General features: G+C 44.4%; 1 long non-coding RNA gene across 3 annotated transcripts in view; it reads left to right on the top strand.

Annotated features, from left to right (window-relative positions):
- The window catches only part of LOC138261339 (uncharacterized), a 238,584-nt gene that overhangs the window by 158,958 nt on the left and 66,056 nt on the right, over nucleotides 1–13,570 (top strand). For all 3 annotated transcript variants that reach the window (XR_011199083.1, XR_011199081.1, XR_011199082.1), the window contains one exon: nucleotides 2,707–2,819. This is a non-coding gene — a long non-coding RNA (uncharacterized lncRNA). The remainder of the gene's footprint in view (nucleotides 1–2,706; nucleotides 2,820–13,570) is intronic.

Below are 13,570 nucleotides of genomic sequence, written 5' to 3'. Positions count from 1 at the left end.
TCGCATGGATTTCTGACAGTCCCCATGATCAGGAAAGCAACATTTGGAGACCGATCATTTGCCCATCTTGTACCTAAAGTGTGGAATGTCCTCCCCACAGAACTGAAATCCCAACACTCAGAAGCAAGATTTAGGAAGCTGCTCAAAACACACCTTTTCTAGAGTAGAGTGCCTGTGCTGCCTCTGTTCAACGTGGTTGGGTCAGCGCTGGGACGCTTGATGAGATTGCTGTGCCCTTTAAAAAACCTATAGCATGGAATAGAATAGAATAGAATAGAACAGAAGGGGGTCATAGACTGATTTTAGTAATGCAAGGTCATAGGCTGATTTTATCAATGTAAGGGGCCATAGAATGATTTTAGCAAAGCAAGGGACCATAGGATGAGTTTTCAGTGGAAGGGGTCATATATTTTGGCAATGTAAGGGGTCTTAAATTGATTTTAGCAATGCAAGAGGCCATATGCTGATTTTAGCAATGCAAGGGAGTCGTTTAGAATTCTGCATAGCAGGACTTCTGCAGTAAACTTAGCACAACTCTCTGGCTTCTTTATAGCTTTATTTTTTATTTATTCCTCAACATACAACAATGTGCTAGACCACATCACAAATCGTGACATCAAAGCCATCAAATATCCATCAATTCAAAGACTAGAATACCAGCTTTACCTCCACGTGGACATCAGTAATTAATACTACTACATTGTTTTTTTCAGAGATGGTTTAAGACATGGGCAAACTGGGCAATTGTCCAGAGCCACCACCCCCCATGAGGCCTGGGAAAGTGAACTTTCTTTCTATATGACCTCAGCCTATTCTATTTGGTTATCTAACCTCTCTACCTATCTTTACTTCTGACTCAGTCTCACTCTACCTACTGTCATCCTAAGCTTTTTTGGGGTCCCAGGCAAGGAATATTTCAACAAAGTTGAACATATATTAGTATTGTTGCCATCATGTGGGTTTGAATTAGCAGGAAATTAGTAATAAAATACACTGTTTTTCCGAAAGGGGGCCCCAAAGTATGTCATGCCTGGGGCCCCAGAAATCCTTAAGATGAGACTAAGGGGCATATTTATGAAAATGTGGCGCATTATTCATGGTGCGCCACTTTTCTAGTGCCCCATTGTGATCCCCTAACGACACCATGTGTGCGCCATCTTTACAATATGGGGTACCATGGCGGTTAGGTCCACATTAGAGTCATAATTTACGGCACTAATGTGGCGCTTTGCTGGAAAAGCACAGGGAGGCCCATTGTTTTCAATGGAAGCGTCATCGTAATGCCTGCCTTAGGCAGGTGTTAATAATGACGCTAAAAAAGGTGTGGTGGAATCTAGTAAATTTAACTGCGCCATTTTTCTGGACCTCCCTACGTGGGAATGCCCCCCCCCCTTGCATACATTATGTCTGGCGCAGGGATAAAGTGGCGCAAGGGTTTACAAAGTGGCGCAATGCTTGCGTTGCACCATTTTGTAAATCTGGTGTGTGGGAAATGCCACCGTAACACCACATTAGCATCAACAAAATGGTTCAAATGTGGCGCAAGGAGGCACTGGTGGCATCTTAAATATGCCCCAAAGTTTTTCCGAAAGGGGCCACCAAAATATGTCTTGTCTGGGGCCCCAGAAATCCTTAAAATGAGACTAGTTTTTATTTACATATAATCTTGCCATTGTCTCCTTAGTACTGGATACATAAACTCATCAATTGTTGCAGAAATTTGAGAACAAAGTATTACATTAAGAAAGTAGACATAACAAACATCTATATGCACCGAGAGACTATATGAAGAAAAGGAAGCTTTAATGAACAAACCACATCCATCATCAGTTCTCCAGCCAAGGGACTGAACACACTGGTAAGAACCCGAGTGAAGAACCCCAGTGAAGAGCCGAACCAAACAGAGTAAAATCAAAGCAGGGAAGAGCCAACAAGTTTCTTATCCTTTGTTGCTGTAATTGGAGTACAACACATTAAAAAAGTATGTACATGCATATATTTTCTTAAAAAACAGATCTGTTGTATCTTTGCCTTGTAGCCTCTGTTATCTGCCTCACCCTGCGTCTGGCGGACATTTTCTATATACTGCCTCTGGGGTCTCCATGCATGAGTGGGGGGCGATATTTAGGACTAGTTGTGGGGTCTGTCTTGCTCAGTAGCTCAGGGGAGTAACAAATGTGGCTCAAGAATATAAAGTGAATCAATATATAACTATTGACTATTGTAGTAGTAGGGGAAATTTTTGTTTATTACTCAATAAAAACCATATATAGAACTATTGGATTTACATACAGTAGTTGAATGAGGTTGATGATATAGTCATCAAGGCACATTCTCTCCAGAACCAGCGTTGAGTATGGCCATTCCAATGAATCAAAGGCTTTTTCGGCATCAAGAATGAGGCTGCATTCAATGTGATGAGGCTTGCCCTGGTATAAACCTAGATTGGGCCAGTAATATTAATCTATCCATGTAGGGGCTAAGCCTGTTGGCTGCTATTTTTGCTTAATATTTATTATCTTAAATTTGCAACAAGAGGGTGATAGGATTGTTTTGTCTTACCTTCTTTAGCAGAGTTAATGCTACCCCTTCCCCGACCCTGTCTCCTTCGCTTCAATGTACATACCTAGTCGATTTGGAGCTGCAAAACTATCCATGGTGAGTTTATGCTCATCTGTGCTAAAGCTCTCTGTATTCATCTCTCAGGTATTCCAGGAGACAAGTTCATGCAATACTGCCTCTCTACTAAATACTTCCCCTCACCTGACTGTAGTGCTGTTATATTGGACGTATCTCCACACAACAACTTGAGCAAACAGGTAAGTGCTCTGCTCGGCCCTCCCCTTTGCTATATCTATGAGTAAATGCAAATTTGCTTTGCCCATTCTCTATGATCTAATGGTGCCTTATTCTACTCAACTAGTGTGATGCGTTGTAATTTGCCAGCATGTGTCCACCCTAGGGCTTTGAGAGTGTCATCTTGTTTGTGTAGTTGAGTTCTGATGTTCTATAGAACCCCAAAATGTTTGGAGATAGCAACAGACTATAAAGGCTTCCAAACAGTGGAGCGTGAGGTTACTGAGACCACACTTACTTCAAAAAATTCTGTATTTGTCGCTTTCATCTCTTCTCAAAGACTGTGGGCTCAATTCACAAAGGTAAAGTTAGACCAAAAGTCTAAGTTTAGACCTAAAGTCTAAATTTAGACCTGAAGTCTAAGTTTAGACCTAAAGTCTAAATTTAGACCTGAAGTCTAAGTTTAGACCTAAAGTCTAACTTTCAAAAGTTAGACTTCAGGTCTAAAGTTAGGCTTTAGGTATAAAGTCAGACTTCAGGTCTAAATTTAGACTTTAGATCTAAATAAGACTTCAGGTCTAAACTTAAACTTCCGGTCTAAGTTTACCTTTGTGAATTGGGCCTTGTATCTAGTAATGCCATTGAGGGAAACCTTCAACTTCTGAATTGTGGGATAACCAATCCATCCGCCACTGGGGAAAGATCTGATAATGTACGTGGAGTCTGTGAAGTATTAGTGATCCAGTGTGCTATGTTTTGGACATCAATCAGTATTATATGCAGGAATAAATATCATGTGCTGTTGAATGAAAGGTCTACAGATCATTTCCACTGTGAGGTGTCCATGTGTCTACTGGATGCTTGCATTATCTGTAATAGGGTTTGGCCTCCCCTCGGAGTGGAGCCAGGTTGTGATCTTGTTCTACCTTGCACACTGTTTAGTGTCAAACTGAAGTCACCTGCCCGTATTATATTCATATTTTTAAGCTGTCCGAATAGCGCTTCAGAATCTTCAAAACAATGGTTTGATGAGTGTTGATATTGGGGGAATAGATAATAATAAGAGAAACTGGGTAGTCCTGGAGACAGCCTGCCACTATCAGGAGTCTGCTGTCTGGCTCTGTTTGTATATAATGTAGTATAAAACTCACTATCCCTCTGGCAAATGGACTGCAAAAGCCACATTATTGATATGGGGTCCATTTAGCAACAAAGGCTGGAATCTTTTTGGACATAGGTATGTCTCCTGCAAAAAGGCAGCACTTGTATTGCATCTATCTAATTATGCATATAATAATTATTCTATGTTAGAGTTATTAAACATCTGTACTTTTACACATGAGGAATGTTATACTATGGGTTCTCTCCTGTTGTGCCATGTTCTAAATGCCTGGCAGCGATTTTGTATCTGTCTCTCAACACGTGCAAGGTTCATATCTATTCGATGGTTGGTTATAACAATTGATTGTGGTTAGGTTTTTCTCTTTTCAGCATTTATGTTTTTTATTAAAGTGGCCATTTTCCAGTTTTTTAAACTTCTGAAAATTGGTACTTCTAGGAAGCTGGCCCTATATATACTATATCAAAATGAGATATAGTGTGCACAGACTCCGGGGGTTCCCCAGAGGCTTAACAGAGGCTAAAGTAGATTATGCTAATGTTCTCTTTTTTGGCAGTGTGGTCGAGCAGTTAGGCTTATCAGAGAGTAGTGCAAAGTATTTGTTGTACACACACAGGCAATAAATGAAGCACACACTCAATGACTAACTCCAGGCCAATTGTTTCTATATGGCAAAAATATATTTTGTTACTTTATTTCTAGAACAACAAGATTCTGATTGCAGGTAAGTACATTTGCAAGTAAGTAGTAAGCATATGTATCAACACCACTTTGTTTCACTTTGGCAAGTTAATTGGTTTTCAAGTAAATAGCAATAATCTGTTTTAAAAGTTGACACATTGCAATTTTCAAACACAGTCCTGGGGGGAAGAAAACGAGGAGTGCTGCACCAGATATCAGGTTCCACAAGGCCAGGGGGCTGCGGGTGCAGGGTACTTTTTTGGCATCAGGTATCTTCATCCGGATCATTCACGGGCTGGGCCCACTGGATTTAGTCAGCAGGTATTGTTGTGTTGGTCGGGGGAGATCAACCCAGGGTGGACAATAGGTCAGAATTGCCTGGGGGCCTGCTCTAGACCGGTGGCCACCTGGACACAGGCCATGGTGGTCAGGTGCAGAGTGGTCAAGGCTCGCGGATCTGGGGTTGTTCTGGAGTCCTTTGCTGCAGTTTCTTTGAGGACACGGCCGCTGTCCTCAGGAGATCTTGGTCCTCTGGTGGGCAAGTAGTCCTTTTGGGGTGTTGAAGATGCTGCTGCTCCTGCAGGATGTGTCGCCTTTTTGTAGCAGGGCCTTCAGAAGCTGCAGACAGGCCGGTAGGGCTGATGCCAAGTTAGCTGGAGTCTGTAGTCTTCTCTGCTGCGGGTCAGCTCAGCAATCCTTCTTCTTTCTTCTTGAGGTCGCCAGGAATCTGGTGAACTGAGTCCAGGGAGGCCCTTAAATCCAGGATTTAGGGGAGTTACAGGGGTCAGAGGGTAGTAGTCAATGGCTACTGTCCCTGAGGGTGACTACCCCATTCCGGTGTACACTCCCTTTGGTGAGGGGGACACAGACCTAACCCTATTGGTCCCTGTCCCCCAAACCAAAATGGAAGATTCTGCAGGGAGGTGGTCACCTCAGCTGGGGACACCTTCGGTGTGGTCCCAGCTGAAGTGGTCACTCCTCCTTGTTTTTCAAAATGTTCCTACCGGACTTGCTGCCAAAAGTGGGGCTTTGTCCGGTAGGCGGGTATCTCCACTAGCTGGAGTGCCCTGGGCCACTGTAACCAGAGGCCTGAGCCTTTGAGTAAATCCAACACTGGCATCAGTGTGGGTTTATTGTGCTGAGAATTTTGATATCAAACTTTCCAGCCTTCAGTTAAGCCATCATGGAGCTGTGGAGTTCGTAATGACAAACTCCCAGCCCATGTATCCATATGGCCACACTGCACTTACAATGTCTAAGAATTGACTTATACACTGTAGGGGCATATTGCTTGTGCAACTATGCCCTCACCTGTGGTATAGTGCACCCTGCCTTAGGGATGTACGGCCCACTAGAGGGGTGACTTACATATTTCACAGGCAGTGGGTTGTGGGCATGGCACCCGGAGAGGGGTGCCATGCCCGACTTTGTATTTTTCTCCCCACCAACACACAAGCTGCAATGGCAGTGTGTATGTGCTTGGTGAGGGTCCCCCTGGGTGGCATAATACATGCTGCAGCCCTTGGGGACTTTTCCTGGCCACAGAGTCCTTGGTACTATGGGTACCTTTTACGAGATACTTAGCTGTGTGCCAGGGGTGGGCCAATTGTGGAAACAATGGTACAGTTTTGGAAAAGAGCACCAGTGCTGGGGTCTGGTTTGCAGGATCTTAGCACACTCATAAGCACGTCAGCATCAATATCAGCCAAAAAGTGGGGGTGTAACCATGCCAAAAAGGGACACATTCCTACAATGCTTATCAGTGTTTTTCCACCTCTGCACCTCACAAATTTGCCAGAGATGGCGTTTTGGCAGTGATGAGAAAAATACATTCACAAAAAAAGTTGTATTGTAGCAAGACCATCTGTAACATAGATCGACTTTAACTTATTTACATCTATACAGGGTACTTTGAGGTTCTCAGAAATTGACAAATATATTTGCTGTTATTGGACTGTCTGTTGCATAGCATCACGGGTAATGTGTAGGGTACACATTTGTATTTTTAAATGATAGTGCAGTAGGTCAGTGCATTTGCTGGAGACCCTTCTTTCATTCAATGCAAAACACCCTTAGCAGGATTACAGCACCTATAATGCAAGTGTGGTCCTAAGCAGGACTGAACCACCTTTAACGGGCTAATATTTTTTCTCAAGTTTAACCAGCAGCCTTACAACAGCTTTAAAAGTAATCGTATGGCGATGTAAGCTCTTTTGCCTCTGACCAGAGTAGATCATGTGGTGTAGTGGTACATGACAGCATCTCTTTGGCTTCATCTGTGAAGTGGTACCCAGATGGAGAGTGATGAGAGTGAGAGGACCGTAACCACCTGGCCAGCGCTGATCCTGGCTCCTCCATTGCTATGACGCTCGCCATCATGCTCCCCCATCTTTCAAGTCCCTCATCCTCTATAAAGGTCTTTTCCTATTGCCTGACACCTACAGCTTTTTCCCTAGTGAGCTCTTTTCCTCTTTCTGACCCTTCGAGGTCAAGCCCTGTCATCCGTGGTGTAGTCAGTCCCCTGGATTCCCAGGTTAAGCAGGGGAGATATTGACACAGTTTGTTGTGATTATTTATGAGCCGTTTCTGCCTACAGCTCTGCAGACAAACTATTTAAATAATGAATGAGAAAACTGTAAGGGATGCGAAGTGGGGCATTGTAAAAGGGGCACAAATGGCGAAGGAGGAATGATGAAAAGGTGGCCCCACAGATGGAAAAGGAAAGATGGATGAAGCAAGAAGAGATGGATAGATGGATGGATGCATGAAAAGCTTAAAGGATGGAGAGATAGATGGATGGAAGGTGGGATGGAGGGACCTCACGTAGAGTCGGTGGGTGTGTAACACAAACTGATTGCCTCCCCCTCCACAGAATGTGATGAGGGGTTCCTGAGTGTCCCATATCTCACAGATATTCATTGATCCAGGGCTGAATGGGGGCCCCTGAAGGTTTGGTGGGCCCCCTAAATGGTTGACCCCCCTGCACTGGCCTGCTTCCTGCTCAAGGTGCCTCTTTGCCGAGCTCACATCGGAGGCACTGTCACATGAGCCACATTACTCCTTCAATGGAGGAGTCAAGAACGGTGGACGGGGCGGGGAGAGAGTCTGAACTCTGCAAGGCACTCCACACACAAACAGGTTGCATACGTAGGGTGACCAGACGTCCTGGATTTCCCCAGACAGTCCCGGTTTTTAGAGAACTGTCCCAGTGCCCCGATGCTTCCCTTAATTTTAAATAAATGTCCCAGTTTTTGGGACAAAGGTCAGATCACCTAGTGATGCATAAGTCAAAAACGCCTACAAATAATGAAATAATTAATGTATCTGTTACTGTCAGGCAACACAGTCCCTTGTCTGCTCCCAGCAGAGAGACGGAGTGGGGAGCAGAGAGAGGTTGGTGGGGGCGGGTTGGGGGTGCAGGGTGGGAGATCAAGCCAAAGCTAATTTTATATACAGTATGTAGTCTGTGTGTGTAGGTGTGTGTGTGTGTATATGTATATATATATATGTAGTCTGTGTGTTTGTGTGTAGGTGTGTGTGTGTGTATATATATATATGTAGTCTGTGTGTGTGTGTGTAGGTGTGTGTGTGTGTATATATATATATATGTAGTCTGTGTGTGTGTGTGTGTAGGTGTGTGTGTGTGTGTGTGTGTGTATATATATATATATATACACACACACACACACACACCTGTATTGGCACACATTCACACAGCTATGCAAAAAAAAAACGGGACAGGCCAGATATAAAAGTGAGAGTGAAGTCTTTAGTCTTTTAATGTCTGACCTGTCCCGGTTTTTGCTCCTCAAGATCTAGTCACTCTGTGCATACCCCTGTGCCATAGACGGCCTTTAGGGGTGGCCACTGCCTTTGCAACCCCTTGCCTCAGAGTTGGTAAAGTCAGTGCCAGGAACACAGGGGCAGCTCGTCCTTATGAACGTCAGTTGGAGCTCCAATCTCTTTGTTTTCTATCAATTTTTTATTACACTAATCGGCATTAGTGTAATAAAAATGGAGTACAAGTAGCTGGAATGTGCCCTCCATGGCATCCGAGGTGAGTAAAAAATGCTTTTAAATGTATGTGTGCGTGCTTGCGGGTGTGAGTGTGTTTATGAGAGAGAGAGTGCATGTAAGTGTCAACTTGTGCGTATCCATAGGTATGTGTGTGTGTGAATGAAAGTGGAGGTGAAACGGTGTGTGACTTCACTTCCGCTACCCCTGGCATTTCGGTGAAGTGACGTCCATGTACACGTCTCTCCTGAATAGCGCTACTTTTCTGCAACTCGCTTAAAATGCATGCTGATTGTCGGAGGCATTTTTCCCCTCTCAGGTTCAAACAGAGTTTAATTTGAGAGGATTTCGTTTCAACTTTAATGGTTTCAAGAGTAGAACAAAAAATCTCATCCAAAAGTTCTGCCTGCCTAGCTGGGTGAAACCTTTTCATTCGTCATTAGTCTCAGGCGGTTAATGCAACCTATAGTTAGAAGTTATAAAAGAATCACACTGCAGTCCACCTGAGACTAATTAAAGCAAACTTCTTATCTTTACTGAAAAAGCCGGCATCTGATGGAAGGAAACTTGAGGGGGGCCCCCCTGCAAAATACATGGAGGGCCCCCCTCCCTTACCCAGTCACGAGATCTCAGGCCGGGGGCTTGCCACCTGTGCACAGTGTATTGTGCTGAGGGGGCCCCCTGGAGCTCGGGGGACCCCGCACTGCGGGGCTTCGGGTGCTATTGTTACACCAGTGGTCTGACATATACATCTGCCACCAGGGTCTGGACTGGGGTGACGTTTCTGAGTGCTTTTGGTGGGGGGAAAGACAATCACAACAGGAGTGCTCTGTGGTGGTGAATGTGGACACTGAGAGGCTGGTCTGAGCTGCAGTTTGTTATTGTTTTTCTGGGGATGGCTGTGGTGTTCGAAATAACACACTGTGCGCTCCTCCGAGATTTGAAGTCTTAATGAGAGCAACAAGAAGAAAATCCCCACAACAAAGAACAGGACCTGCGAGACCAGGAACACCCAGGAAATTGTCTAATACAGGATGTCAGGAGTGCTCTGGGACTCACAGCCACAGTCCGAGGTGGAACATATAGTTAAATGGTAAGTATGCAAGTTGTAGAACTCCTGACATAAAGGATACATGCCACAGACATTCCCTTTCCTATATCAAAAATAACACAAATGTAAAAGGTTAACACAAATATGTCACAGGGCCTGATTTAGAACTCTGCAGATGGGTTACTCCATCACAATGGTGACGGATATCCCGTCTGCCGAAATCTAAATCCCATTGAATTTAATGGGATTCGATTTCGGCGGACAGGAGTAATCAGTCCACTAGGTTCTAAATCAGGCCCATAGTCAGCAAACGTTACAGCGAATGTATGCAAATGATGGCTTGGACATCTACCTTCATGTGAGGTATTCTTATCATTAAAATTTATTGAATACACACATTTATATAGTAGAGCTCTGGTCATGAATTCACCTCACCTGAAGACCCTGACGATGTTGTCGAAGAAAGTAATCCAGTATATGTTCATGAAGTCAAAGAAACACTACCAAATTTATTCTGTGTGCAATCTTTTAGTACTGATTGTGTTTTTTTTATTGGAGATTATATGCATGGCCACATTAAATCATTGAGGGCAAGTCTGACGTCTCTCAAGTTAAGATTTGAACGATTGATATATCTGCTTGTTTGCAGGTGATAGGCACAACACTGCTTTTATTCCACCACCGTTTCCCCTGAAATAAAACAGATCCCTTTGTTATCCTCACTACATGTGCTGGCATAGTAATGTTTGGTACACCTTTCACCCCTGTAAAAGGTTTTTCATTAGTGCCCATCCAGCTACACAGTTGCTCTCTTCTTGGCATCAAAATACATTTTCTCTTTCCCAAGTTTTGAGGTACTCAGTTACGCTATTCAACTTTATCAACTTTAGATGTTAAACCTGATGCCCGACCCACAAGAAGCCTTCAAGAACTTAGGTAATAAATTGGTTTTAGGTTCTCTGCCTTTTGGTAATTTAAAAGGCATTACCTCCCATCCCTCCCTCGCCTTCCTTTAACCAGTGAGGCTTCCTGCCTCCCCATAGACCCTCCCTTCCCCTTTCAAAACCCCCGCACCCCCACACCTCCTTTTCTTTTTTCTCTAGCCCCCGCTAGACTTACCTTCTGCCTTTCCTCCATGGCGGGGCCTGGGGGTCATCATTTTGGCCCTCCTCGAGGCGCGGAGCTCCTCGGGGAGTGCTCCGGCCGGTCGCGTCTTTGGAAGGCAGGCGGGGCTGCCTTGCAGACGCGTCCTGGGAGTCAGCTGACGAGGTCAGTCGGCTCTTTGCGGCTGGGGTGGCTGTTTCCGGTTCCTCGGCCCCCGGAGCCGCGCTGAGGTGCCGGTTGGTATTTTCAGCATCGTGGATGGTAGGACGTGCGTTCTGCTATGCCCACGTTTTAACTTATTTTTTTAATTGATTGTGTATATTTTTATTTGCTGATTCGTTTTTTGTAGGAGGGCCTTTCCCATGCTATATATATGTCATGACCACACAAACTTGCCAAGTCAAATCGAAGAAGTGCATGAGAAAAGCAAAGAGATATCCTCAGTGGAGACAGCAAATCCCAAACTGGAAGAAGGTTTGCAGAGTAATCTTGCGCTTATTTCAAAGGAAGAATCAAGAAGAGAAGATCCAAGATGGCCGCTGTGAGTCCTGAAGGTTAGTTACAGTTCTAGTCTTGCAATCGGTTGGTTGCTAGGTTACGAGCTCTCCAGCTGGAAGCCTTGCACTTCAAATGAGGTCTGACAGGAATCAGCTGTGCGGAGAGAGAGCACGCTTCAGAACAGAAAATCCTGTGAGGTAAAATTACATTTGAAGATTATATTACAGAAAACAGATAAATATTGTCATTGTTTATTCGAAGAGTTTGATAGTAGACCATTCCCGGGGAAGTCGGCAAGGCTACAGAGTTAATGTATGAATTAACCTTATGTTTACAAGGTTCTTGTTTAAGATATTAAAGTCAAAGAAAAAACGAACTTTAAAAGAGCAAGGATCTACAAATGTCAAGGTTATAAACAAAGGCCAAGTTTAAAGGAGAAACGAACTGTTAACAAATAAGCATTTACAAATTCAATGGTAATAAACCAAAATAGAGTTTAAAAGAGAAACAAACTTAAATAAACAAGCATTTACAACTACAAGTTATCGACAGATGTCGAAGTAAGGAAGGAGAAACTAACTGTAATAAACAAGCATTTACAAATACAAGTTATCAACAAATGTCGAAGTAAGAAAGGAGAAACGAACTTTAATAAACAAGCATTTACAAATTCAAGTATTGACAGAAGTCACAATAAGACAGGAGAAATTAAATAACATCAGCTGATTTGAAGAACGCATTATCACCAACTATATATATATATATATATAGCAACATAAAACCAATCTCTAACAAAGGTTGAGAAGTTCTTCCAGAATCAGTAATAAGCATTTTTTAAGAAGAGCTATCATTTATAGAGAGAAGCAAGGCTACAGAGAACTCAGGGTGAGTGAAGAAATTATGGAATTAAAGAGAATTAAGTGTTGAGAGTAGAAAGTGAAAAACTAATGTTGTATGTCCCTAGTAATTGAGACTGTGACTCTTGCAGGTGCTGTATCCAATCTTAGATGTGAAGAGGCAGACTGAGTACTGGCGTTCATCATCTCTGTGGCAGTCTCTCTACCATCCCATTCCCCTTTCCCCCTCCGGGGTACTCAGCACGAAGGATTAATATTCGTTGTGAGTAGCTCGGGTCGGGACTGAGGAGTTATCTTCTGCTTCTGAGGAAATCGAATTGAAGTATCCTGACAATATAGGGGTTGGGTTCAGGTTGATGGCAGTTCTATTGAGGTTATCATGCCGAAGGTTCCTACAAAACGTCGCAGGATTGTTTCTTCTTCCTCCTCCTCAGGGGAGGAAGGTAATGCTGCCATTTCTACGCCTGGGGGTCGCCAGGTTCTGGGTAGTTCTTCTGCGCCACTCATGTCAAGAGAAGAGGTGCAGGACATGATTGAGGCGGCTGTCTCTCAGGCTCTCCAGGCAGGGGTGGCCAGGCCTGGTCGGTCTAAAGTGGCCCGTCCTCCTGCGACTGTGGAGAGATCCTCTTCGGGTGATGAGGATGATGATGCTCCATCTAGTTCTTCTGGGGGAAAATATGTCTCCAGGGAAGAGATGTGGGAGGTGATGTCACATGTTCGGGACAATTTAGGTTTTCCGGTGTTTCAGCCTGCGGGATCTGATTTACACTTGTTCCCTCAGTATCAGACACCTTCTAAGTTTGCCATGCCTTTTCAGGGACCTGTGAAGGATATGGTGTTTCGGGAATGGAAGGATGTGGATAAGGCTCAAGTGCCACGATTCCTTCAGAAACTTTACTTACTGGAAGGAGAGGATGTGCTACCTCCCTCTGTTCGTCTGGATTCCATTTTGGCAACCCTGATTGGCAAGACGGCAGTCAATCCGGAGGACTGTGTGCCTACTGATACCACGGACCGTAAGGTGGATTCTGGTCTCAATAGGGCTTTTGCGGCAGAGAATCTGGCCCTGAGAGCAGGTATCTATTCGGCCCAGTCGTTGGTGCAGGATTTTGGTAAACTAGCGGATGCGGTACAGGAAGGTTCAGAGTGCTCCGAACTTCTGGCTGTCATGGAGCAGCAGGCCAGGTTGCTGGCGGACGTATCGTCGGATGTGGTCCGTACTTCGGCTCTGGCATCTGGGGCTTTGATTGGGGCTCGTAGCTCCCTCTGGTTGCGGTCATGGAAGGCGGATCCTGGAGAGAAGTCTGCTCTCCTGAGACTGCCTTTTGAAGGACGTAGTTTGTTTGGTGATCAGTTGCCTTCCATGCTTTCCAAGGCGTTTAAGGAGAGGAAACATGCCTTACCTTACAAAGGTGGTTCTGCTTCTGGCAAAGGGTGGAGGAAGCATTC

The sequence above is a fragment of the Pleurodeles waltl genome, chromosome 2_1, assembly GCF_031143425.1.
Source record: "Pleurodeles waltl isolate 20211129_DDA chromosome 2_1, aPleWal1.hap1.20221129, whole genome shotgun sequence".
Lineage (NCBI taxonomy): Eukaryota > Metazoa > Chordata > Amphibia > Caudata > Salamandridae > Pleurodeles > Pleurodeles waltl.
Note: the sequence above shows the minus strand (reverse complement) of the source record. Positions and strands in the feature narration are given on the sequence as shown.